This window comes from Mus musculus, chromosome 7 (assembly GCF_000001635.26).
Source record: "Mus musculus strain C57BL/6J chromosome 7, GRCm38.p6 C57BL/6J".
Classification (NCBI taxonomy): domain Eukaryota; kingdom Metazoa; phylum Chordata; class Mammalia; order Rodentia; family Muridae; genus Mus; species Mus musculus.
The window spans coordinates 28468243-28495445 of NC_000073.6; the positions used below are offsets into that span (position 1 = coordinate 28468243).

The window sequence follows — 27203 nt, forward strand, 5'->3', positions numbered from 1 at the left end:
CCAGTGTGTGAGTGTGTGTTTTTGGGGACGGGGGACGGGGGACGGGGGGCGAGGGAGGGGCTCTGAATCAGACTGAAGAGAACATGGCAGTGGGAATGGGGAGACTGGCAGGCAGACTCGGAGGTGGGGAGAAACAAAAAATGATAGTGACAGATGGCCAGTATGTTGGTCACCTTTAAACCATCACAATTATCCATACTGCTAGCCCATCTTAGAGATGCGGACGCTGAGGCCAGGTGGAATAGATAACATGTCCTGGCATAACCAGAGGGTAGAAAATTGAGATTAATTTATTTAATATTGATTCCAGCTAGTCATAATAGCCCTTACTTTAAGCCCAAAACTCAGGAGGCAGAGGCTGGGGTGGGGGAATCTCTGTGATCTTGAGGCCAGCCTAGTCTACAGAATGAGTTCCAGACAAGCTAGGGCTACATAGTAAGTGAATCTCAAAACAACATTAAAAACAACAACAACAAAACCCCTAGCAATTCTACATGCAGTATTCACTTACTGATTTAGTATGTGGGTGTGTATCCGCACGAGCTGCTGCAGTCACCCATATGTGAATGCCGAGGTCAAAGGTAATGTTGGGTGTTTTCCTCTGTCACCCCCCTCATTTTTTGAGACAGAGTCTCATTGTAGCGCTGGCCAGTGAACTCCAGTGTCCTCCACTATCCACTTCTGCCTCCATGCTGGGTTTATAGATGATTTCCTGAGTGTATTTGGGGGTCTGAACTGCCCCATGTTTGCATGACAAACACTATTCGCTGAGACATCTCCAGCACATCAAGCACATACATACATACCTGAGTGTGTGCAATTCATTTTGACAGTCTCCTGTGTAGCACTAGGTTGCCCTGGAAAACCCCTATATAGGTTAGGCTAGCCTCTATATATGCATACCTGTGTGTGTGTGTGTGTGTGTGTGTGTGTGTGTGTGTGTGTGTGTGTGTGTGTGGTTTCTGACAGAGTCTCCCTATGTAGCACTGTGTTGCCCTGGAAACTCCCTAGAGTAGGCTAGCCTCCCTTTTTGTGATCTTTGCCTCTCCCAAGTGCTGGGATTGAGGGTTTACACTACCGTACCCAAATGCAGAAGTACATACAATCATTCATACATGCACACACACATATGGCTGGCTTCAAATTTGTGGCAATCTTTCTGTCTTTGCCTCTTGGGTGCAGAGATTATGTGTATGTACCAACATAAACATTTTTTTTAAGACAGGGTCTTGATAAAAATGTAGCCCAGGCTGGCCTTGAACTTTCAATTATTCTTCCCTATCCTCTGGAGTGCCAGGTTTATAGGTGTGTGTTTTGGGAAAACAGACTTAGCAAAGCAGGTAGGAATTGGGCACGATGGAGCATGCCTGAAATACTGATACCTGGGAGGTAGAAACAGGGCACTCAGAAGTTCAAGACTGGGTTGCCAAGTTGACTCAGTGAGTAAAGACCAGCCGGGCGTGGTGGCACATACCTTTAATCCCAGCACTCAGGAGGCAGAGGCAGGCTGATTTCTGAGTTTGAGGCCAGCCTGGTCTACAAAGGGAGTTCCAGGACAGCCAGGGCTACACAGAGAAACCCTGTCTCGAAAAAAGACACTTGCCACCAAGCTTGACAATCTGAATTTGATCCCTGGGACCCAAGTGCTATAGCACATGTGAAATCCCCACAAAATTAATTGATTGATTAACTGATTATTGATTAATTAAATTAGGAAAAATATTAGCCAGTTGGTTGGTAGTGGTGCACACCTTAAATCTCAGCACTCTGGAAGACAGAGGCAGATGGATCTCTGAGTTCCAGGCCAGCCTGGACTACAGAGTGAGTTTCAGGACAACTGGGGCTACACAGAAATAAAACAAAAACCAAAAAAATTATTTTAAGTTCAAAACTAGGGAATAGAGAGATGGCTCAATGGTTAAGAGCACCCACTGATCTCATAGAGGAGCCAGGTTTGGTTCCCAATACCCATTTGGCAGTTCGCAAGTGTCTGTCACTCTGGTTCCAGGGGATCCCATGTCCTGGCTTCTGTGGGCATGTGTGTGGGATGCGCAGCATGCACTCGGACATGCTACACATAGAAAAAAAATCAACGTTTGGTTTTATATACACATATATAATATATATTATATATATGACAAGTACACTGTATCTGTCTTCAGACACACCAGAAGAGGACATCGGATCCCATTACAGATGGTTGTGAGCCACCACGTGGTTGCTGAGAATTGAACTCAGGACCTCTGGAAGCCATCTCTCCAGCCCCCAATGTTTGGTTTTAAAGAGTAAAGAGTTGAAGACTGCCCTCTTCTACATGCAGACTTTGATGCAGCTTGGCCTACATGAGACCCTGGGTATTTTTGTTTGTTTTTGCCAACAAAATATGGTTTGTTTGTTTTTTAAAGGCAGGTTGATTTGGGTAAGATGACACAACTGAACTCCTAGCTACTCAGGAAGCTGGTACAGACTGATTGCTTGAGCACAGAAGTTTGAGGCTAGCCTGGGCAACAAAGCCAGACACTGTCTTAAACCTGCAAACATCTCTAGCAATAAAAGGCAGATGGAGCAATTTCTGCCCCATCCTGGACTTGAAGCCCTTTCTGTCCCTGCCTGGCTGCCCTCACTGTGTGGGATAGATGTCCAGAGTCTATTTTACAGGCAGAGGTCGGAACCAGAGGGGACGTCCCTGTCAGAGGGCTCCTCCCTGGTCTGCTTCCCATGAAGAAAAGAGTGGAACTGGCAGTTTGCCTCTGGAGCTGTGTCTGGAGACTGGGGAATGGCTATGGTGACCCTAGCTGAGCTGGGGCCTCCAAAGCCAGCTGTTAAAGGAGTAGGGGAGGAGCCCCCTGTGCTTACCTGTGTGAGCATAAGTGGACCAGGGTCTGCTGGGGAGTGGAGGGTGATGGAGGAGGGGCTATGCAGGGACTGAATAAGGCAAAGGTGGTTTGGGCCAAGTCAGGGACTCTGGGCATCTCAGTGTTTGCAGATACCCTGCCATGAAAACTCCTTCCTAATCCTGGTGAAAAAGGAAGAAGGCTTCAAGCTAGCCAGGGGCCCCCTGAGGCCTTGGGGGGTGGAGGGGAAAAAAGCAAGACAGAAATAGAAACGGAGCCAGAGGGAGGAAGCTGGTCTGGGCAGAGAGGGTGGGAGGCAAGGACAGCAGCACTGGAGAACTTCAGGCCAGGCAGATCCCTTACACTGGCCCAGTATACATGTCATTTATGAAGATCCCTGTGTGCACAGTGCTCCCACCAGCTGGGCTCTGTGCTCACATACCCCACCTAATATGCAAGTCAGTATATCATAGAACCCAAGGCACTACACATGACACCCAGGAAAGGTCATTACTGCTGTAAGAAGCAGGGGCACAATATATAGCTCTGATTGCTCTGTCACTCAAGGACTGATAAAGCTTTACTGAGTATGTGCCATGTGCTTGGCCCAGGATAGAAGCTTTCATGATGAATAAAATATACAAACTGCTAGGCCCGATGGCAAAGCCTGTAATCCAGCACTTGGGAGGCAGAGGCAGGAGGATCTCAAATTCCAGGCCACTCAAGGACACAGTAAGACCCTGTCTCAAAAATAAAGGCCGCAAAGAAGAAAATGGCCCTGGTAGAACATGTGTATGATCCCAGGATTCAGGAGACTGAGGCAGGAGGATCAGAGGTTTGTCATTATAAGTTTAAGGTCAGCCTGGACTAATTATTTCTCTTCCTCAATATACCAAAAAAAAAAAAAGTTTCCATTTGCTTTCTTCTTTCCTGCTGACTTTATTGGTACAATAAAGACCTGTAGGTTCTGCACCCATTCTGTGACCATGCAGCATTAAGCTTAGGATTTAAAGCTATCATTCTGAGGAAGGTAGAGAAAAACACAGAAAATTTGTCTGTGACAAACTTCTAAATTCCAAATATAGTCATATATAGTGATATAACCGAATGGTATTTTTATTAATTTTTATTTTATGTATATGGGTGTTTTCCTGCATGTCCATCTGTGTACTATGTCTGTGGTCTGTGCCAGAGAAGGCCAGAAAAGGAACCGGGGTTACTGGTGGTTGTGAGCTGCCATGTATGTACTGGGAACGGAACCTGGACCCTCTGGAAGAGAAGCCAGTGCTCATAAATATTAAGATACCTCCAGCTCCATAATAGAATGTTTTAAATATTTGACATATTACCTGTCTTTTCTTATCATCTCCCCTTGTCCTTAGCATCTCACTGTGTAACCTGTCTAACCAAAAGTTCCTGTGTAGTCCAGGTTGGCCTTGAACTCACTCAGAAACCCACCTGCCACTGCCTCAAAAGTGCTGGGCTTAAAGCACCCACTGCCATGCCAGGCTTTCTTCTCTTTTTAAAGATTTTTAGACAAGATCTTGTGTAGCCAAGGATTAAACTCATGATCCTTTTGCCTCTACCTCTAAAGTGTTGTGATTATAGGCACAAGTCACCGTGCTTGTACATTCATTCATTCATTCATTCATTCATTTCTTTATGCACTCATTCATTGTGTATGCATCTGGTGCATGTGGACGACAAAACAATTTGCGTTGTTCGTTTTCTCCTTTCTTCCATGCACTCCCTGGGATTGAACTCAAGTTATCAAGCTTAGTGACAAATGCCTTTATCTGCTGAGCCATCTCACCAGCTAGTTCTGTCTATCTATCTATCTATCTATCTATCTATCTATCTATCTATCTATCTATCTATCTATCTATTTATCTATCTATTTATCTATCTATTTATCTATCTATCTATCCATCCATCATCTATCTATCCATCTATCCATCCATCTATCCATCATCTATCTATCTATCCATCTATCCATCCATCTACCCATTATCTATCTATCTATCTATCTATCTATCTATCTATCTATCTATCTATCTATCTATCTATCTATCATCTATCTATCTATCATCTATCTATCTATCTATTTATCCTCTATCATCTATCTATCCATCTATCATCTATCCATCTATCATCTATCCATCTATCATCTATCCATCTATCATCTATCTAGCCATCTACCTTTATATCAATTTTTTTTGTTTTGTTTTGCTTTCCAAGACAGGGTCTTTCAATACAGCCCTGGCTGTCCTGGAACTCACTGTGTAGATCAGGATCTCCTAGAACTCACAGGGATCTGTTGAAGTTATGCCTGGCTCTGCTTCCCAGACTCATGCTCCCAGAAATAAGACTCAGACTCAAAGTATATTTACAAATACCTTGGTCATATAGCTAGGCTCTTCTCTGACTAGATCATAACTAAAGATAACCCATTTGCTTTAACCTCCATCCTGCCACGTGGCTGGTTACCTGTGCTCAGGGACCATGTGCCCGTCTCCTCACGTCTTCCTGGGCAGATCTCCCTGTGCCTGGCTCTATCCCAGAATCCTTTCTATCCCAGAATCCTTTCTCCTACCAGATGTTCCACTTCTATTTCCTGCCTAAGCCATAAGCCATAGGCTTTTTAATGGACAGATGATACATTGATACAATACATAAGTTATTCTCTCTACAGGGATCTGCCGGCCTCTGCCTCCCAAGTGTTGGGGTTAAAAACACGTGGCACCATGTTCAGATGGGAAGGCATGGCTAATTCTGGAACCCAGACGTGTCTTGACTAGTCTGATTCGGGAGACCCTCCTCCCTCCTCCTCTTAGTTGCCAAGATCAGTGTCCTGCAGTCCTCCCCCTGCCTCCAAGAGCATGCGCTTCTGAATAGTGGGGCACTCTCTGCCTTTGCCTGCTGAGTTAGTTCTTCATCAGACCTGGGTCTCTAGAATGACCACATTCTTGTTCAACACACACTTGTCCCTTGGTGCTCCTAAGTGATTGGATACAGACATCTGGAGATGCTGGAGTCCCTCATACAGAATGCTCATGGGGCCACACACACCTTCCTTTTAAATCCTCTCCAGATGACAATCAGGCTACATTCATTGTAACTGAGATACTATTTGGGTTTCTGTGTGTTGTTTAGCAGAGTGTGACAAGGAGAATCCTGGACATGTTAAGTCTAGACACAAGGTGGATTTGGAGTTTCTGAACATGTTCCATTAGAGGTTGGTTGTATGCATGAATGCAGAGATTCTGGGTACAGAGGTCTGAAATTATATTCATGTCTTGATTTTTTTGTTTGTTTGTTTGTTTTGAGACAGGGCTTCTCTGTGTAGCCCTTCCTGGCTGACCTGGAATCCCTCTGTAAACCAGGCTAGCCTTGATCTCAGCAATGAGCCTGTCTCTGCCTCCCAAGTGCTGATTAAAGGCATGTACCACCACGCTAAACTTTTTATTTTTACGTGTGGGTATGTGTGTGTGGGGTACATATGTGTACATGGGTACAGGTGTTCACAGAGGCCAGAGGCACCAGAACCCCTGGAGATTCAGTTCCAGGCAGTTGTGAGTCACCAGATGTGGGTGGGTCCTGAAAACTGAACTTGGGTCCTCTTCAAGGGCTCATAACAGCTAAGCTATCTCTCCAGCTGCATTCCCAGCCCCTCAACTCCCCACATCTCCTCCCCATACCCTATGGTCTTGTGAGAAGCTAACACCAAACACCAAAGTGGTATCCTTTCCCCCCCCCCCTCACTCTTTCACTATGTAGTCCTGAATGACCTCAAACGTATACATTTCCGTATCTTGATGAAGCAATGCATTCTTAAGGCTGGAAAGATGGCTGGTTCAGGCGGTAAAGTGCCAGCTGCACAAGTATGAGGACCCGAGTTCAAATCCCCAGAACCCATGCAGGAGTGAGCAGAAGCCAGATATGGCGGCACGTGCTTGGAATCCAGTGCCAGGGAAGCGTAACTAGGAGGATCTCTGGGGCACACTGAACAGCCAGTATAGCCTAACAGACAAGCCGTAGACAGTGACTAAGTCAACAAAAGGAAAACAAACCAAGGTGGACAGCTATTGACAGGTGACAGCTGAGGGCGTTTCTCACCTCCACGTACACACTCACACACATCTGCATGCACATGAGCACACACATATATACACACATAGGCACACACACATGCACATACACACATAGACACACATACACACACATACACACACACACAAACTAGTGGAAGATCCACTAGAAATCAGTTTTGTGAGACAAACACAAAATCGCAAACTCTATGTTCAGTAGAAATAGTCTTGCCTCGCCTCACCTTCTCTCTGCTCTGGGTCTAACTGCAGCCATCTTCCTAGGGGCGGGCTGCCAGGGGTAAAGGTTCCTCTCCAGACTTGCATGTAGATCTTTTTTGTTTGTTGGGTTTTTGTTTTTGTTTTTTGTTTTTTACTTTTTGGTAAGATGTCAAGTATCCTAGGCTGGTTTTGAACCGAATAGGTAGGTATCTTAGGATGACTTTGAACATTTGACCCTCCTGCTTCCACTTTCTCAGTGCTGAGATTACAGGTGTGTGTGCACCGCCACACTCAGAATAATATATGTGCTTATATTATTTATTTACTTACTTACTTACTTACTTACATTTGGGATTGGAGAGAGAGATGGCTCAGTGTTTAAGAGCACTGACTTCTCTTTCAGAGGACCTGGGTTTGATTCCCAGCACCCACAATCATCTGTAACTAGAGTTACAGATGATTAATGTCCTCTTTTGGCCTCTGTAGGCACCAGGCATGCATCTGGTACACAGACACACGTGCAAGCAGAACACCCATACACATATAATAATAATAATAATAATAATAATAATAATAATAAGAAGAAGAAGAAGAAGAAGAAGAAGAAGAAGAATTTTAAGACTTACACACCCTAGGGTGGGTGTCAGAGACAAGTTGGAGGGTAAGTTCTTCCTTCCACTATGTGGTTGCTGGGTATCAAGCTTATGTGTATAGGTTTAGAGCAGAGTGACTGTGCAGGTCCAATACTCTGTGTGATGATAAATTCCTTTTTGTTTTTGCCATATGAGATGAGTTCTTTCTTTGGATGTATGTGCACCTGTGTGCCGCACGCATTTGTGTGAGCTTGCGTGTGGACACAGAAGCCAAAGGTCAATACCATGTATCCCCCCCTCAGCTGGTCGCTTTTGGAAAATAATGTAATGATTTTTATTTTATGCACATACATGAGTGCTGGCATGTATATATGTATACCATGGATGTGCCTGGTGCTCATGGAAGCCACAAGAGGGCATCATGTCCCTGGGACAGGAAATTATGACAGTTGGGAGCCATTATGTAGGTTCTGGGATCCCAACTCAAGTCCTCTGCAGGAGTAGCCAGTGCTGCTGATCTCTGAGCTGTCTCTCCAGCCTTTGACCTGTGTACTACGCGTTATAGTGTTTATGTACTTTTTCACATATATACACATGTGCATGTGTATGGGGGCCTGAAGTGCATGTTGAGTGTCTTCTCATTTTCTCTTTACCTTATTTTCTGAGCCAAGGTCTACAGCTAGATTTGAAGCTTGCCATTGCTAGATTGGCTGGTTAGCTAATCCCAGGAGCCCTTCTGCTATATCTGCTTCCAAAGGTCACTGTTACTTTTTTTTTTTTTTAATAGTTCCTGGGGATCAGGTCTAAGGCTCTCACCCTTGTGCAACCTCTCCAGCTTGGTTTGGGTTTTTTATTCTATTACAGGAGATAGCATCCTGGATGAGAGATCCCCATCTGTTCCAGAAACAATGTTAAAGAGGAGATACACAGTGGGTGCAGACTAGAGAGAGACCACAAAGCATGTTTGTAAACACACGAGCACGTGGCCAGGCCACACAACAACACACCTTTGTTTAGCCTCTGATTCAGGGAGGTGGTCCCTTAGATACACATCACAGAAGACAGACATACAGACACACACTCTTGAGTGTCTCCTGCGCCATGCAGACACGCACACTCAGTCACATGCTCATAACCATTCATGAACACACACTCAAGACCACACATGACTGAAGACTCCGACTCCTCGTGGTTTATTTGCATATGTTTGCATAAATTATATAAAAGTAGAAAAATAAACCCAGCCTGGGCTGCAGCTTCATAAATGGTGAAAGGAAATAAATTAAGGTGGGGTGGGGCTGAGTTTAAAGTCCATTGTCCTGGATGGGCTGGGCTGGGTCACCATACTCAGACACACTGGTCTTCACTGGCCACATACTTGAGGTCCCAGGTGAGCAGGCGAAAGAGGTTGAGGGTGACAGAGGCCTCCAGGCAGCCAGGGGTCTCCTGAAAGGACATGGCTGGCTCAGGGTCTGCTGGGCCTCAGAGCTCCCAGGCACTGCAGACCCCAGCCCCTTGCCCAGACTCACCTTACTCTGGGCCTCCTGGAGTCTGTGCAGCCAGCGGGAGAGGTGGCGGCTCAGGGGCCTGTGCTCTGCTGTGGGCTGAGGCTGTGTCTGTGGACAGAGGATGGGGACCGTGAGGCTGCTGCTAGGACACAGGGCAAACCCAAGTGGCCGGAGGCACAATGGGGAGGAGCCAGGGACCCAGGACTCACACAGGTCTGCAGCTGGGAGTGGATGTGGCTCAGTGTGTGAAGAGGCTGGCCCAGGATGGTGGCCAGGGCTGAGTCAGTTATGTTCTCCCAGACCTTCAGGGTCAGGGCCACCTCAGCTTGCAAGGCCTTGGGGTGCTCCTGGACCTGAGGTGAGGTGAGAAATAATAGGCAAGAGGGCTGAGGTAAGGGCTGGGAAAATGATTCTGGATGTTTCACCAGAATTCTCCACTGATGAGTTGGAGGCATGGCTCAGTGGAAGAGCCCCTGCCTAGAATCAGCCCCAGTGAGGGGCTTGGGGCGTGGCTCAGTGGTAGAGCCCCTGCCTAGAATCCCCCAGTTGAGAGGCTGGGGACATGGCTCAGTGGTAGAGCCCCTGCCTAGAATCCCCCAGTGAGGGGCTGGGGGCGTGGCTCAGTGGTAGAGCCCCTGCCTAGAATCCCCCAGTGAGGGGCTGGGGGCGTGGCTCAGTGGTAGAGCCCCTGCCTAGAATCCCCCAGTGAGGGGCTGGGGGTGTGACTCAGTGGTAGAGCCCCTGCCTAGAATCCCCCAGTGAGCGGCTGGGGGCGTGGCTCAGTGGTAGAGCCCCTGCCTAGAATCCCCCAGTGAGGGACTGGGGGACGTGGCTCAGTGGTAGAGCCCCTGCCTAGAATCCCCCAGTGAGGGGCTGGGGGTGTGACTCAGTGGTAGAGCCCCTGCCTAGAATCCCCCAGTGAGCGGCTGGGGGCGTGGCTCAGTGGTAGAGCCCCTGCCTAGAATCCCCCAGTGAGGGACTGGGGAACGTGGCTCAGTGGTAGAGCCCCTGCCTAGAATCCCCCAGTGAGGGGCTGGGGGTGTGACTCAGTGGTAGAGCCCCTGCCTAGAATCCCCCAGTGAGCGGCTGGGGGCGTGGCTCAGTGGTAGAGCCCCTGCCTAGAATCCCCCAGTGAGGGACTGGGGGACGTGGCTCAGTGGTAGAGCCCCTGCCTAGAATCCCCCAGTGAGGGGCTGGGGGCGTGGCTCAGTGGTAGATCACTTACCTAGCCTATGTGAGCCCTCATTTGAGTCTCTATCACCATACATGTCCCAGTCCCCACAAAGCATAGGTAGGTTGGGCTGTGAGGGTAATGCGGTGCAGGAGGAAGGTGGTGTAGGTCATTCAAGGGGACAGGTGATGAGTAAGCAAGAGGGATCCAGAGAGCAGGGCACATGGGTAGAAATACCAACGGAGAGGATGCAGGTGAGGAATAAAGGGAAGGGAGAAGACAGGTGAGGAGGCAAACAGGTGGCAGCAAACAGGAAATCTGGGCTCTCAGGCTTGACAGAGCAGGGAAAAGGGAACAGGATAGGGAGGCGGGGACCCGGGCAGAGGCGGGGGTGGAGGCGGGGTCCCGGGCAGGGGCAGGAGTGGGGGCGTGGTTTGCATGGAAGATGGAGGAAGGAGAGGATCACAGGCGGGTTCTAGGAGATGAGAGACAGGGCAGAGGCTGTGTGAAGGGAATAGGTAAGAGAGGAGAGAGAACTCTTAGAAAGTTCTTAGAGGGGGAAGCAGGATGGACTGGGGTGGCAGACAGACTGGGACAGAAAGAAAGAGAAAAGAGGAGCCAGGCATGGTGCCCTGTGTCTGTGATCCCAGCATAGTTGGGAGGCTGAGGCCAAGGGTCTTGAGGACCTTAAGACAGGCCAGCCTGGGCTACAAAGTGAGACTCTGTGTCCCCTTCCCTGCAGAAAGCGATGGGAATAAGCCAGCTAAGCATGGAAGAGGCAGCATTTGAGGGACAGAGGGTTTGGGACAGGCACAGGTTAGCCCACACAGGAGAACAGGGGGCTAGTTCACAGGAACAAGAGTGAAACAGCCTGGCAGGAGGATTTGAACTGAGCCCATAACAGAAAGATAGACTTAGAGCTGGTCAAAGCTGGAAGGCTCAAGCCTAACCCATAGCAGAAGATTAGAGGTTAGCCCACAGCGGCAGGCTACCATCTTCATCCCAGTAAAAATGACGTAGGGTGGCCCATTGTGGTAACGGTGACACACTAACGCCTCCTTGGCTTTCTTAAGGGCAAAGAGCTCCCGTTATGACAGAGACTGGAAACTACCAAGGTGACAGCCTGATCCGGTTGGGGTGGGCTTGGAAGGAGGGACAGAGCCAGCTGTGGCCAAGCCCAGCACCATGGTCACCAGACCCAGCAGGCACACTGTAGCCATGCTCAAGTCCCAAGAGTCTCCTGAGCTGCATGGCTCTGCTTTTTAGGCCAGGCTACAGGTGCTATCCTGGATGATTTCAGAGCAGAAGGGGGAATCGGGAGATAAGGGAAAGGAAAATTTGTGCTTAGAGGCACTGATGGGCGGAGCTAATCCCTGGGCCAGGTAAGTGATCCAGTGTGGGTGTGGCCAGGTCAGGAAGGAAAGAGAAACTGAACCCAGTGTCAAGAGTCTGTAAAACTATCTCTTTCAGGTCACCAAAGCCTGGGGCTCCCAATTTAGACTACATTGGTGGTGGTGTGGTGGGGAAGAAGGGAAGGGAGTGAGGGAGAGAGGGTGTGAGCTGGCAGAAGGCTCAAGGTCACAGGGGAGGTGGTGGAGGGTGGGTGGGTGCATGTGGAAGAGGCTGTCTGACTGAGGAGAGTGTCTCAGTAAAATTCCCATGAGTAATTTCTGCTATGACTGTGAGGTTTATTTTTCAGGTGTCATCTTGCTCGGGAGTAGCCTGATAGCTGGAAAGGCTTTGTTTCTGGGTATTTGAGGATGTTTGGGGAAGAGGCGGGCCTGTGAGTCAGTGAGATGTGCGAGGTAGGTCCTGTCTTATGAGGGGCTGAGAAAGACAGTGGGTCAGGACACTTACTGGTGTAGGCTTATGTTTTTCAAAACCTACTTTAATAAGGGTTCTTAAAGGCTTTAACCTCTTTTATAGCCCTCCAACTGAAGGTAAGGGAGGAAAATGGCTGACAGGACAAGGGGGCATGAGTCTGCTTAGAAGTAGTTCTTTGGGGCGATTCCAGTCTTCGTTGTCAGCAGTCAGGTCCACTAGCAAAACACCAAACTCAGCAGCAGTGGCTCGATCCAGAAGAAACCAAGAGGCTCTGCCAATCGCACAAGTCCGCTGAAGCAGCAAGAAGCAGCCGAGCCGGAACACCACCAGAAGTTCTTTGGTGTGTTTCTCTCTACAAAGTCATGAGAAGAGCAAATCAGAGAAGAAAGCAAGGCGAACCAATGCAAGTGTGTCATCAGCAAAGATCAACAAAGACCGACACATTGTCCACTGTCTGTTGGGTGGTACTCATATTCTTTCCAAACGTCACATGTCCTTCCCAAGTGTCTGCTTTAGCAAAACATCATGTGCCCTTTCACCGGGCAGCTTCCAGAAAAACACCACATGTCTGTTCTCAGCAAAACACCCTCCCACATGTCTGCTTCAGCACAAACATCCTCTCATAAGACAGTTTCCAGAGAAACATCACATGACACAGCTGAGTCTCCAAAGAAACCAGAAATTCCCACTTTATACTGGTCTTGCCGAGGACCTGGCTTATCTAATGGTAGCACACAAAGGTCTGTAATTTCACTTCCAGCGTTTTTGATGCCCTCTTTTGGTCTCTGAGGGCACCAGGTACAAATGTGATACAAATATACACATGCAAACACTCATATGCTAAAAATAAATAACATTTTAAAACAACAACAACAACAACAAAAACCAACAAGAACAACAAACCCCCACAAAATGGAGCCCAGTGGTCCATCACTGGCTGCAGGCTGTGGAGGGGTACATGACTGTGTAACCTGTAAGGCTGTCTCTCAGAAGAACCCTGGCCTTTATAATGGTTACCCCATTTTTCTGATGACTTCCTTGGGGTCTCTCCGCTGATTAGTTACAGGCTGAGGTGTGAACTGAATTCTCTGTGCCCACCCCATTGTGCATGCCGCTAAGAGATGGGACGAGGGTCTGGGCAGAGATGAAGCCCGGTGTTGGAGCCAGTGCTTATAATCCCAGCACCCAGGAGCTCTCTCCACAGGCTGTGGGCATCTAAGGCCCTGTCTGTAACTGTGACAGAGTGTGTCCACAGAGCCTGTAATCACAAGAGGATTGAATGTTTTGAGACAGGACTGAGCTGTATAACAAGACCATCTCCAAAAGCAAAGGAACAGAGATGGGCTGAGAAGATGGCTCAGTTGGTGAACGTGCTTGTCCCCCAAGCATCAGGTCCTGAGTCTGATCTCCAGGACCTCTATAAAAAGTCAGTATGGCTGGCAGTCCTGGTGTGTGCCTTTAAACCCACCACCTGAGAGGCGGAGGCGCAGCCCGGTCTACAGAGTGAGTTACAGGACAGCCAGTGCTACACAGAGAGACCCTGTCTTGAAAAACAAAGCAAAACAAACAAAAAACTTGAGTACAGCATTGCATGCCTGTGATCATTGTGCTCGAGAGGCGGACAAAAAAAAAATCCCTGGGGTTTGCTGCATAGTCGGTCTCACCAGTTGGTAAGCTTCAGATTGAGTGAGAGACCCACAAAATAAAATAAGTTAAAGCACAACTGAGGAAGAAGACACCTGCTAACAGCTTACACACACACACACACACACACACACTCACACTGACATACACACTCATAAATGCATGCGCACATGTGCACACACACTCTTACACACATACACACTCATGTATGCACACACACACACATGTACACACACATAAACACACACATGAGAAATAAAGAGATATGTATGCACACACGCACGCACACACACACCTCAACAGTCACAAGTGTCTCCTTTCTGACTGTTGGGTAACTTGAAGAGGGACAAGGGCACTCTCTAGGGCCCTCTCGCAGGCTGGGGAAGGGTTGGGGGCTCTGCTATTGTTGGTCAGTCCTGCAGTTATCAGATCCGCACAACCAGTAAGCAATTTCTGTGATGTGTCTGCAGCTTTTATTTCTTCATTTCATCTCAGTTCTCAGTGCCCGGGGTTGTTAATCATACTTTTCAGATCATAACGCAGAGCCACAAATGGCCCATAAGACTCCCCTCCTCTCCAATCCCCACCCCCTCCGTCCGCCTCCCAGACACCCACTTCAGCGGGCTTGATATACAACTGCCAAGAGGCACCGTTTTAATTTGTGACTTTGTCTATGCGTTTCCAATTTACACAAATGAGATTGCGCTATAAATCTACTAACTTTGAAAAAAAAACAAAAAACAAAAAACAAAACAAAAAAAAAAAAACAAAACTTAACACCACATCTCTGAGATCTCCCCACACAGCTGCGGACATCTAGTTCCCTGTGGAACTGTGACAGCGTGCGCCCACAGCGCCAGTACTTACCCACTCGCCCAGAGATGGGCACTTAGGTTGCCTCTAGCTTCCTATTCCCATAAGGCCCACACCTGTCCCCTGTGTGGGAGATTTTTTAGAACCTTCTGCAGCACACCAGCTGGTACCCTCCCACCACATCCCATGGGCGCACTTTTGCACTCACTCGTGGAAAGGGTGGGCAGTCCCCACACACTGTCAGCATCCCACCGATGTGCCTGGATCTTCCGGCTTCTCTAGGCCTTTCCTCTGAGTGGAAGCAGAGCGAACCGGAAGTGGAAGTACCATTAGTGCTTTCTTCAGAGCAATCCCTACCCAGGGACAGAGCTGGAAAATAAATATTACAGCCTTTAGGTTGGCGAGCTGGTGCTCAGTGGGTGTAAGTGTTTGCAGCCAAGCCTGACAATTCAAGTTTAAAACCTGGAGCCCACGTGGTGGAAGGAGAGACCCTACTCTTGCAACTTGTGTTCTGAGATTCCATAAGCACCAAAAATGAACACAATAAACAAATGGAACTTTATAAAAATAAAACAAATGTAATTTGAACATATAGCTTCTCTGTCAGGATCAAGTTGGAGTTGTGTTCTGTATGATTTCTGCACCATTCAGGGACCCCAAATGTCTCAGGTCTGGGAGTGGGGTATGAGAGAGATGGGCACAAGATGTAGAATTTAGCCAGCAGTAGTGACACACGCCTTTAATCCCAGCACTCGGGAGGCAGAGGTAGGTGGATCTCTGAGTGTGTTCCAGGACAGCCAGGGCTATACAGAGAAACCCTGTCTCAACAAAACAACAAACAAACAAGGAGATGTAGAATTTGGGCTACTCACTCTCAGAGGTGGGCAAGCTCTAAGTGTCTCCCTCTACTCCAGCCTGTACTGGTTGCATGATTACATGAGGAGTCTATTTCTATTCACTCAGACAGACAGAAGCAATAGCAGACCCATGAAGGAGCCAATCTAAGTCCAGCTTGCAGAAGCAGAGTTGTTTGGGAGTTACTTACAGGACTTTGGGGGACTCCCCTGAAGCTCCATCACAGGAAAGCCCACCCCAGCACGGGTGAGGACTCATAAAAGCCTGGAGCTCCCTGCACATCTTTGGGGCAGCTCCTCAGAAGAGTCTCCTCTCTGGAGCAACTGCTTACTACTGCTTGTCTGACTCCCCAGAGGTTTCCTTGAGTCTTGTAAGTTACTGACTTTTTTCATTTTGTGCTTTGGTTCTCACCCACTTATGGAGGGCATCCCCCATGTTCACGGTCTTGCTCAGTGTCTAGGCTTTGCAGAGAATGCAAGGTACATAATCAGGAGGTCATGGGGTCACAGGTCATGTCTGGGTCACAGGTCATGTCTGCGTCTGTGTGGTCTTCCTGGTGCTGTTCACCAGAGCTTCCAGTTTGTTGTGGCTCTGTTCTCTCCAGGGGAGCACAATCAGTTAACTGCGTGTGTAAGTGCCACGCCCACAGGGTCCACCCCACCCCCCACCCCTGCAAGATTGTTGTGGGTGTGGGTTATTTGCTTTGTTTTGCTTTGTTTTTGTTTTCTGAGGTCTTGAAGCATAGACCTGACTGGCCTGGAACTCACTCTGTAGACCAGGCTGACTTTGAACTCACAGAGATCCATCTGCCTTGGCCTCCTGAGTGCTGGGATTAAAGGCATGTGCCAGCACTCCCTTGATTTGTCTTTGATTGATTGATTGATTGATTGATTTTATTTGGTCTCATTCCATAGCCCAGACTGGCCTGGATTTCACTATGCACCCCATGCTAGCCTTGAGTTTATGGGTGATCCTCGTGCCTCAGGCTTGTGAGTGTATGTGCCAGCACTGTATTCAACTATGGACTGGAAAAAGACAAATTGTATCTTCACGGACGCTGTACAAAAGGTTTTGGGACAGTGTCTTCTTATGTAGCTTGGACTAGCTAGTCTTGAGCCTTGAACTCACAATTCTGCCTTAGCCTTTCAAGTGTTGAGAATACAAACATAGACCCCACATGGACCTGGGTATACCCCTGCCCCACACCTCTCAGAACTGATCCAAGGGTCCAGGGAGATGGCTTAGGGGATAAAGTGTTTGCTGTACAAGTGTGTGAGCATGCATTAGCAGCCCAGCACCCACAGGAAGAGCTTGGCACAGTGGCACATACCCTCAATCCCAGCACTGGGGAGGAAGAGACTGGGGGATGCCAGAAGCTTGCTGGGCAGCCAGTTTAACCACTGAGCTCCAGACTCAGTGAGGGGCCCTGTACCAAAAAATTAGGTGGACGATCTGGAGAGATGGCTCAGAGAGTTCCAGAGCAGCCAGGCTACACAGAGAAACTCTGTCTCAAAAAACAAAACAAAACAAAACAAGACAAGACAAGACAAGACAAGACAAGACAAGACAAGACAAGACAAGACAAGACAAAAGTTGTGTGGCAACTGATTGAAAAAGACACCTTATGTGAACCCCCAGCTTCTGCGTGCATGTGCACATACGCTTAAACACAGTGCACACCACAGACCCACGTCCATACATACACAAGAAACAAACAAAAACAAAACAACCTGTTCTAGCTACTGGGCACATGCCTGTGACACCAGCACCAGGGAGACTAAGGAACGAGGAGGCTAGCCTGGCTTTGAGGCTAGCCTGAGCTACATAGCAAAATGCTGCACAACCCACTAGGAAATGGGCAGAAGACAAGAAGAGATAAACATAGAGATAGGAGAGAGAGGGGAACATACGGGAAACCAATACAGAAACCAAGAATGGAAAATGCTAGAGACGCCCATGTTGACCTTTCACAAGAGACTGGTGGGATGGCTAATAACCACAGTTAGGAATGCATGCTGAGGCCACAGAGGAAGACGCTCTCTCGTACACGGCCAGGGGAAACAAGACATGCTAGATGACAATACCTCTTTCTGTGCCCCTCTGTTCCTCCCTGTCTTTTTCTTTTTCTTTTTCTTTTTCTTTTTCTCTTTTTCTTTTTCTTTTTCTTTTTCTTTCTCTTTCTCTTTCTCTTTTTCCTTCCTTCCTTCCTTCCTTCCTTCCTTCCTTTCTTTCTTTCTCTCTCTCTCTCTCTTTCTTTCTTTCTTTCTTTCTCTTTCTTTCTTTCTTTCTCTCTTTCTCTCTCTCTCTTTCTTTCTTTCTTCCTCTCTCTCTTTCTTTCTTCCTCTCTCTCTCTCTCTCTCTCTCTCTCTCTCTCTTTCTTTCTTCTTGTTGTTGTTGTTTTTGTTTTTCTGTGTAGCCCTGGTTGTCCTGGAGCTCGCTCTGTAGACCAGGCTGGCCTCGAACTAAGAAATCCTCCTGCCTCTGCCTCCCAAGTTCTGGGATTAAAGGTGTGTGTCACCACTGCCTGCTGTTCCCTGTCTTTCAAAGATTGTGTGTGTGTGTGTGTGTGTGTGTGTTTGAGAGAGAGAGAGAGAGAGAGAGCAAGTAAGTGCAGGGGCAGGAGCAGGAGCAGGCACAGAGATCAGAAAACTATGGTAGTCAGTTCTCTCTTTCTACAATGTGGGTTCCCAGATTTGAACTTAGATTGTCAGGCTTGGTATCAGTTGCTGGCTTTTCTCTTCCTTCCTTCCTTCCTTCCTTCCTTCCTTCCTTCCTTCCTTCCTTCTTTCCTTCCTTCCCTCCTTCTTTCTTTCCTTCCTTTCTTCCTTCCTCCCTCTCTTCCTTCCTTCTTCCCTGCCTCCCTCCCTTCCTTCTTTTCTTTCTAAAAAGGATTTATTTTACATGTATGAATATTTTGCCTACATGCACATATATGTGTACCTTGTGCATACCTAGTACCGGGGATCCTCTGGAACTGGAGTTATCAACAGTTGTGAGCTACCATGTGGGTGCTGGGAATTGAGCATGAGTCCTCTGGAAGAGAAGCCAGTGCTCTTACTCACTGAGCCATCTCCCCAGCCCCTTTCCTTTTCCTGTATTTTACTTTGAGACAGGCTATGTTCCCTAGGCTGTCATCAAACTCCTGAGCTCAAGCAATCTTCCTGCCCCACTTCCTGAGTGGCTGGGGCTGCAGATTCATGCCACTGTGCCCAACAAGAGACTTTCCTGACTCTCACCAAATGATGCTGTTGGTCTGTGCATGACCTTTTGGGGGAGGAAGGATTTTTCCTTTAGGAACTCTTTTTAGTTAGTATATAGAATAATGGGTTTTATTATTACATCATTATGTGTATCATTTTTTCCTATTATTATTATTTTTTTTTGAGATGGGGTTTCTGTGTGTAGCCCTGGCTGTCCTGGAACTTACTCTGTAGATCAGACTCTGGTCTCGAACTCAGAGATCCACTTGCCTCTGCCTCCCAAATGCTGGGATTAAAGGCATGTGCCACCACCCCTTGGCTTCTCTTATTACTTTTTTTTAAGACGTTCTTTTTAACTTGTAAAAAGGATTTATTTATTTTTATTTTACGCAGGTGGGTGTTTTACCTGCATGTGTGTCTGTGTGCTACATGTGTGCCGTGCCCTGGGAGGTCAGAAGACCTGTGACATCCGGAACTGGAGTTACTGTGGGCACTGTCCTGTGGGTGCTGAACACTGAACTTAGATCCCCTGGAAGAGCAGGAAGTGTCCTTAACTGCTGAGCCATCTCTCCATCCTCTTACTTTTTATTTTTAGCTATGTGTATGCGTGTGTCTGTGTGGTTGTCTTTGAACATGTATGTAGGTGTTCAGAGCAGCCAGAGAGGGCGTTACTCTCTTGGAGCTACAGTCACAGGTGTTTATGACTTTCTTTGCTCCCCTCCCTTCAGGACTCCCCACTTTTCTCTTTTCTATTCCAAATAATTATGCTTTTATGGCTTTCCTACGTACACTGCTAAATGTAGATCCTGCACAGGAGAGGAAAATCGTGATATTTGCCTTTGTGAGTCTGGTGTATTTCGTTTGACAGGAGACTTTCCAGTCGCATCCATTTTTCCAGCAAATGGCCCAGGTTCATCCTTCCTGAACAGTAACGTGAGTTTTAACCATTCCCTCTCCGCGGTGCAGCGATTCTCACTGCCTGGGTCGCCTGGGATCTTGTCCCACATGCATACTCTCTGATGAGCTCCAGAGTCAGTAGTTCTGGGGTCCGGTCCCCCAGTCCGTGCTCCAGGCATGCCTCCAGCCCATTCCGGGTTTCTGGAGAGTTTGGACTTGGCGATGGAGGAAGGCGGCTGCACCAGTCACGGCTCTGGGACGTCGCCCAGGTGTTCTTAGTCTAAGAGTTCCCCAGGGAACTGCCCGAGACTATTCTGCTGATGTAATTGCAGGGCAGGGTGAGGAGGGGAGGAGGCGGGGTGGAGAGATACCTGGTGGGTGGGGCCAGAGGATGACGGACAGAAGACTTGGTCGCAAAGAGAAACCCAGGAGCTTGGAATCCTGACTGGAAAATCCTCAGAACCTAGAGGATGGTGGGAGGAGAGGAAGTTGCCCTGACTCACCCCGAATTCTAGCGATGGCGAAGGCACACAGCAAGGAGGGAGATGTTTTTAAAGAAATTGGGGCACGGAGGAGGCCTTTCTTGGAATCTTAGGGGACACATGTAGGAGTTTTGGGGGGGTGCCAGAAGAAAGATGATGGGTTTGGATGACTTGTGCCACACCCCGTAATAAATAATGAGAGTCACTATGCTCCATGAAATGTTCCAGAAGCCGTTTTCTTTTTATTACCCGCCCCCTTAGGCTTTTTTTTTTTCTTTTTTCTTTTTCTTTTTCTTTTTTTTGAGACAGGGTCTCACAGGCTGGAACTCTCAAGCTGGCCTGGAACTCACAGAGATCCTCCTGCCTTTGTCTGAAGGTTAGGATTAACGGCCTATGACACTAACAGGCTCCCCTGCCCCCCCCCCCACTTTTATACAGGCTGGCCTTGAACTCTCTATGCACTCAAGGGTGACCTTAAACTCTCGATCCTTGGACCTCCACTTCTAGAGTGCTGGAATTGCAGGCATGAGCCACTTCACCCCCTCAAACCTAGGGCTTCCTGCATGCTAAGCAAGCACTCTATCCACTTCAGCCAAATCTTCAGCCTCTATAAGCATTTTATGCCTATGATTATGCAGACTCCTCAAGATAACCCGATACAGTGCTGTCTGTGTTGAAATGTCAGTGTAAACAGCAAGCCATCCTTACAGCTCCTACATACACACAAACACAGATCCACACCACACAGACACACAGGTACATACATAGACAGACAGACAGACAGACAGACACACACACACACACACACACACACTGGCATTCTGAGTTAGGATCTCATATAGCCTAGACTAGCCTCAAATCCACCATGTAGCTGAGGAGGACCTTGAACTCCTAGTATTCCTGCCTCCAATTTCCAAATGCTTGCCGGGTAATTCAGGCACTCCCACCATGCCCTGCTTAGAGTTTGTTTGAGACAGGGTTTTTCCTTGGGTATCATAGAACGCCTGATCCTCCTGCTTCACCCTCTTAATCTCTGGGATTACAGAGGTTCAGCATCACTGCAGAGACACCCCCCCCCCACACACACACACAACCTGATCTGTTGTGATGTGTGTGATTGAGTGCCCTGAGGTCACATGACTCTACAGAACTCCTTCACATTGGTTGAGTTGAGGTCACAGGACTGCAGAACTACTTCCCAGATGCCAGGGCCCTGGACTTCCAAGAGGAAAAATGGGTGTCATCAGAGTGCAACAGGTTATCCCTGTGGAGGGCAAATGTGTGGGTTTTCTTTTTTTTTTTTTTTTTAATGTAGAAATGGGTGATTTTTTTTTTTAAGATTTATTTATTTATTTTATTATATGTAAGTACACTGTAGCTGTCCTCAGACACTCCAGAAGAGGGAGTCAGATCTCGTTACGGATGGTTGTGAGCCACCATGTGGTTGCTGGGATTTGAACTCCTGACCTTCAGAAGAGCAGTCGGGTGCCCTTACCCACTGAGCCATCTCACCAGCCCAATGTGTGGGTTTTCAATGTGATACTTCTTGGTTCCATCAGGCTTGTATGGTAATTTATTACTTTTACCTGTTGAGCCATCTTGTTGGCCCTAGATATTCATTTATTTATTTAGTGTGTGTGTTCATGAAACCTTGGTTTCTGTCCTTCTCTTCTCTTCTCTTCTCTTCTCTTCTCTTCTCTTCTCTTCTCTTCTCTTCTCTTCTTTTCCTTTTTTAGCAAGAGTTCCTCGCTGGACTGCTATTAAACAAGTAGGCTAGGTTGGCTGGCCAGCAAGCCCCAGTTTATCTTCTTCTCTTCCCTAGCTTTTTTATGCCGGTGTTGAGGGTCTAACCCTTATTCAGCAAGCACTTTGCTGGCTGACCCATCTCCCCAGGCCTCTTCCTCCTTTGAGAGGTCTTATTCCTTATTTCATTACCTTCCTAACTTCTGTGTGCTGGAATTACTGATCCATTCTGCTATCATGGCTCAGAATCCTTGCTTCTCTGAATTCTCTCTCCCTCCCTTCCTCCCCTTCTTTCTCCCTCTCCCTCCCCCCCCCCCTTTGTTTACTCAGTGTAGTCCTGGCCGGCTGTTCCAGATCTCATTCTATAGATCAGGTTGGCCTCACTCGCTGCCTATGCCTCCCGAGTGCTGGGATTGAAAGCACGAGCCAATACTGTCCATCGCCTCTTGGTATTTTCAATCGATGATTGGTTGAGTCCACACCTATTAAAAGACACCCCGCCCCCTCTCTGTATTATTCTTTGTAGAGTAGAAACTTGGCCAACCTGGCCAGTAGAGGGTGCTACAGGGACACTGGCAGTAACGAAGGTGGCCGGTCAAGCAGTAAGGATTCTGGCCCTCTGGTTTCTTTAGGTGGCAGGACAGGGATACACTGAGATGAAGAAGGGGCAGCTGTCTTGGCCATGTCCCTGACGCCACACGCTTAGCTGGCTAGAGTGTCTCTAGATGTCTCTGTGAAGCTAGCCTAGTGATTGTTTTTAGGTCCTGTCCCAACTCCGAGGGGACATATGCTGAGGTGGAGGGCCGTGGCATGGGGGTGCGGTCGGGAGACTAAAGAAGCCTTCTTCCCACCCAGCTGCCTCAAGCTGCCCGTGCGCTGCCCGTGCGCTGCTGGAGGCTCCTGCCGAGGTCCTCCTGAACTTCACACAGTTAGCGGCACCCTGCTCTAGGCGCCCTCCCACCTGCCTTGCCTGTGGGCATCTAGGGATCCTTTTGTGTTACCAGTTGACTAGGAGAACTTTGCCCTGGTGGTGGCGCTCTGATATCCCATCAGGTTCTTTTTCTTTTTTCTTTTCTTTTCTTTTCTTTTTTTTTTTTTTTTTTATCCGAGACAGGGTTTCTCTGTGTTGCCCTGGCTGTCCGGGAACTCACTTTGTAGACCAGGCTGGCCTCGAACTCAGAAATCTGCCTGCTTCTGCCTCCCAAGTGCTGGGATTAAAGGCGTGTGCCACCATGCCTGGCTCTTTTTCTTTCTTTCTCTTTTGCTTGTTTGATTTTGTTTTGTTTTGTTTGTTTGTTTGTTTTGTTTTGAGACCGGCCTTCTCTGTGTACCCCCTTGGTGTTTCTTAATAATGCATTATATTACCTTCTTCTGTTTAGCAGAGCAGGTGGCCCCTGTGCCCCGCGTGTACTTAGATCCATTTAGCTATTGGTACATGCCGTATAGACACACAAAAAGCACATGGTCTGTACCCTCTATGTCAGCCAGTCTCCTGTGGCTATAACACAAAGCTGAAGACTGGGTACTTGATAAAGAAAAAAGGTTTACTTTGCCTATATTCCTAAAGGCTAAAAGGCCAACATTCGGGCGTGCTATGTGTTTGGCCTCTGTTGCAGATCCCCTTGGCGGTATCACAACAGGGCAAAGAAATGGAAAGAGAAACAGCCTCTTAGGAACAGCTTAATGCACAGGGAAGCTTGCTTCCCAGCAGCACGCTCCTGGAGAACAAACACATCCCGGAGACCAGCATTGTTTCTTACTAGGCCCAACCGGACACACGTTTTACTGTGTGTGTCTTCTTGTCTATCCACCCCTCCCCCACTAGACTGTGGGCTGCAAGGGACCCACACCAAGTAGGTCCATGTTAAATTCCCAGGCCTAAAGTCGTGCTTAGCACATAATGATTGCTTAATATAGGTGCTTTTACTCCTAATTAAAATTTGAGTGTAGCAGAAACTTCCTTCCTGATTTTCTTGTTGGTTTATGTTTATGTTTATGTATGTATGATGTATGTGTGACATATGTGCAGGTGCCTGGACACATGTGCACGATCATTGGAATCCAAAGGAAGGCACTAAGTGTCCTCTGCTCTCAGTCTGTGCCTTATTTCTTTGACACAGGGTCATTGGACCCAGAGTGTTGATGTGCTCGGCTGGTATCCAGCAAGCTACTGTTGCCTGTCTTTATTACCCTACACCCAAGCCAGCATTGACGTTCTTTGTCTTTTAGGTGGATCCTGGGAATCTGGATTCAGATCCTAGTGCTTTCTCAGTAAGCATTCTTACCTACTCAGTCAATTTCCTTATCCCCTGTGGTGGTTTGAAAGTCTTTGGCCTATAGGGAATGGTACCGTTAGGAGGCGTGGCCTTGTTGGAGGAAGTGCGTCACTGTGGGGGGTGGGCTTTGGAGGTATCCTCCTATGCTCGGGCTCCACCCATTGTGGGAGAGAGCTTCCTTTTAGCTGCCTAAGGGTGCCAGTCTCTCCTGGTTGCCTTCGGTCAAGATGCAGAACTCTCAGCTCCTTCTCCAGCACCGCATCTGCCGAGACACAGCCATGCTCCCTACTGTGATAATAATAGACTGAACCTCTGAACCTGTAAGCCAGCCCCAGTTAAATGTTGTCCCTTTAAGAGTTGCCTTCAGGGCTGGAGAGATGGCTCAGTGGTTAAGAACACTGACTGCTCTTCTGAAAGGTCCTGACTTCAATTCCCAGCAACCACATGGTGGCTCACAACCATCTGTAATGGGATCTGATGCCCTCTTCTGGGGTGTCTGAAAACAGCTACAGTATACTCGTATAAATAATAAATACATAATAAATAAATAAATAAATAAATAATATTTTTTTAAAAAAGGGTTGCCTTGGTCATGGTGTCTCTTCTCAGCAATGGGAACCCTAACTAAGACATCCTCCACTTCCTTATTTATGTATTTACTTTGGAGTCAGGGTCTCACTGCATAGCTCTGATTGACTTGGAATTAACTATGTGTGTCAGGCTGGTTTCAAGCTCAGAGATTCACCTACGTCAACCTCTGTAGTGCTAGGACAAAACTCATGTGCCATTGAACCTGATAATCCCCCACTTAAAAAAATAATTTATTTTTATTCTATATCCATTGGTGTTTTGCCTGCATGTATATCTGTGTAAGAGTGTCATAAGCCCTGGAATTGGAGTTACAGACAGTTGTAAGAGTTGTCATGTGGGTGCTGGGAATTGAACCCAGGTTCTCTGGAAGAGCAGCCAGTGCTCTTAACTGGTAAGCCATCTCTCCAACATCCCCACTCCCCCCTCCCCTTTTTTTTGAGACAGGGTTTTTCTGTGTCATTCTGGCTGTCCTAAAACTCACTCTGTAGACCAGGCTGGCCTTTGGACTCAGAAATCTGCCTGCCTTTGCCTCCTGAGTGCTGGGATTAAAGACTTGCGCCACCACTACCCAGTTAGCTCCACCCATTCAAACTTATAAAGCTGTATGGGTTGGTGTGACGTGTCAGCAGCAAAGCCACTTGCCTCTAACATGATGGCCTGACTTTCATCCTTAGAACACACAGTGGAGGGAAAGAATTGATGCCATAGGTTATTTTCTGACCTCCATCTGTGTGCATTTTGGCATGCACATAGGCACACAGGCACACAGGCACACACACACACACACACACACACACACACACTTTACAGGTTGGCTTTTATGTATGTGTTGGTAGGGGCATATGCTACTTGTGTGTGTGTGCCCATGGAGGCTGGAAGAGGGCATCAGATCTCCTGGAGCTGGAGTTACAGGTGGCTGTGAGCACCTGACCTGGGTGCTGGGCACTGGATTCTGGGTCCCAGGTTGAGGACCAAGTGCTGTTAATGCCGAGGCATCTCTCTAGCCCCTTCCTTGTTTTGGGAGATAGGGTCTTGCTTTGTAGCCCAGATTGGCCTTGTGAACTTGAGATCTTTCTCATCTAACTGTCAAGTGTGGATGATTATAGGTGTGTGCCATCACACCGGGTGGCTTTTCAGCTTTCATTTGGATTCTGAAAAACAAATTTATTAAGTATATTAGTCAGTATTATATCAGGCAAAAAAGAGCAGGTTTTTTTTTTTTAAGATTTCTTTTATTATTGTATCTAAATACACTGTAGCTGTCCTCAGACACTCCAGAAGAGGGTGTCAGATCTCATTAGGATGGTTGTGAGCCACCATGTGGTTGCTGGGATTTGAACTCATGACCTCTGGAAGAGCAGTCAGTGCTCCTAACTGCTGAGTCATCTCTCCAGGCCCAAAAGAGCAGTTTTTAAAAAATGAATTAAGAGGGGCTTACAGTGTACTTACATATAAATAATAAATAAATATTTTTTAAAAATCATTAAAAAATGAATTAAGAGCCTTCCCTCCCTCCTTCTCCTCCTTCTTCCCTCTCTTCTTTCCTTCCATTTGTTTTTTATCTAACAACATACATATATATCATCTATCTAGTTATCAATCTAGCTATCTATATTTGTGTTTTGATATCTTTATTATGTAATCCTGGCTGTCTTGTTAAGAAGACCAGGCTGGCCTCCATCTCACCAAGTGGAGAAAACCACACTGGTCTCAAGTGCTGGGATTAAGGGTTTGAGCCACCATGCCGGGCTCTATTATCTGGAACAAAGGAAGGTGCTGGAGGCTGTGGCTGAGAGATGTGAACATTAGAAGCTGGGGCTCTCAGACTGCCTGGGGAGTCAGGAGGGCGGCCAGATTCAAAGTGAGAACCAGAAGAAGGGTTCTCCTTGATAAGTCCTAGGACTATACACCAGCCATGTGCACTGACTGCCCTTCCTTCCAAGACAGGAATCACGTATATAAGAAAAGAAACCTCACCATCCCAGCATAGGAGCCAAGTCCTCTTGACTCACAGCTAATACTCCACTATGGCCCAACCTATTTACCCTTCTTCCACTGAACACTCAATAAAATAAAGTAAATAAATGAAAAATAAAAAGAATTGAGAGAGGATGGGGGCATGTGGGAAGCAGAGTGGGCAGTTCAGGAGGTTGAAGGGACAAGTCCCACTTGGGACACAGAGTGAGTTCCAGTCCCACTGGGGCAACTTAGAGAGGCTCTAACCCAAACAGAAAGTACAGCCGGGTGTGCTGGTGTACACCTGTAACTCTAACACTTGGTGAGTGGAGAGAGAAGGTACAGGAATTTAAAGCTACCCTCAGCTACATAACAAGTCAAAGGCCAGCCTGGACTACATGAGACCTGTCATGAAGAAGCAAATAATAAATGAAAGAAATGACAAATAAAGAGAGAGCATATCTGTAGCTCAGTGGTTAGTGTTTGTTTAGCACGTGCAAGGCCGTGGG

At 47.5% G+C, this 27203-nt stretch overlaps 1 pseudogene; it reads right to left on the reverse strand.

Moving 5' to 3' along the window:
- Positions 1-9035: 9035 nt before the first annotated feature.
- Positions 9036-11633, reverse strand: Gm6518 (annotated as a pseudogene).
- Positions 11634-27203: the final 15570 nt, after the last annotated feature.